The sequence below is a fragment of the Tenrec ecaudatus genome, chromosome X (assembly GCF_050624435.1).
Source record: "Tenrec ecaudatus isolate mTenEca1 chromosome X, mTenEca1.hap1, whole genome shotgun sequence".
NCBI classification, from domain to species: Eukaryota; Metazoa; Chordata; class Mammalia; order Afrosoricida; family Tenrecidae; genus Tenrec; species Tenrec ecaudatus.
In genome coordinates, this window is record NC_134548.1 from 165501985 (window position 1) to 165503294 (window position 1310).

A 1310-nucleotide genomic window follows, 5' to 3' on the forward strand; every position below is an offset into this window, starting at 1 on the left:
GCGGCACCTGTGAAAGAGCTGTTCGACCCCCAAAGAGGTTGCGACCCACAGTTTGAGAACCGCTGCCTATGAACAACAGAACCGAACATTGAACGCTCCTGCACCATCCTCACCGTTACTTTTAGGTTCGAGACCACTGTTGCAGACAGTGTGTTGAATCATCTTGTCAAGGAGGACCCTCTGCTTCACTGAGCATGATGCCTTACTCCAAGGGCTGACGACATGTACAAGGTGCCTGGGACCAAGTCTCGAACATTCTAATTGTACTTCTTCTGAGACAGGTTTGCTGGTTATTTTGGCAGTCCATGGGACTTTCGATATTCTTCTCCAGCACCATAATTCAAATGCACCGATTCTTCCTCAGACTTTCTTATCCAATGTCCACTTTTCACATGTATATGAAGCAATTGAAAATACCATGGTTTGGGTAAGTGCACCTTAATCCGCAAAGCAACAACCTTGCTTTTCAACAATTGTTCAGCAGATTTAACCAATGCAACACATGGTTGGATCTCTTGCCTGCTGCTGCCATGAGCATTGATTGCGGATCCAAGACAAAAATCCTTCACAATTTCAGCCTTTTCTCCGCTTATCATAATGCTACTTGCTGGCCACATTGTGAGGATTTGGGTTTTTACATGGAATCGTAATCCCTACTGAAGGCAGCAATCCGTGAACTTCATTGGCTTGTGCTTCAAGTCCTTTTTAACTTTCAGCAAAGTTCTACTTTCAGGCTAACCAGGCTCCAATTGCCCATTTGAGTTATGTGATCATGGGCCTAGAATTGCATTGCTCTGAGCCTCAGTACACCACATCAGTAAATTAGGGGCAATGATAAATTTTAGCTCCTCTCTCATTTGCTCTCTCCTAGGGCTCTCGAAGATATTTCCAGCTTAGCAGAGATAAGCATGCTTTGTAGATTGTAAAGCCCTGGGCTCAGGGAAGGGTTTGGTAATCTGTTCAGTTCCTCTCAATTCTACCATCGACCCAGGCTACTTGAGACCAGGCCCCTAGCATTTGTTTCTGTGAGTGCTGGCTAGGCTGGAGAGATTAGCTATGTGGAGTCTTTAGGTTTGGATTGGGAACTGTGGCCCCAAATGGAACAGATGGTTTGGCAGCCATGTAGAATCCATTGATTATGATTAAAGCCTCAGCGGGAGTAGTACAGGGCCCTGCAGACGGAGGCCTGTCACGTCTGATCATGTTTATACTCCATCATCTCAGCTGACTCCTTAGCATGCAAGCAAGAAACCTAGGATCCCAATGTGATCCTCAGTAACAACTGTGAGGTTCCAACCTCCCAGTGTCTC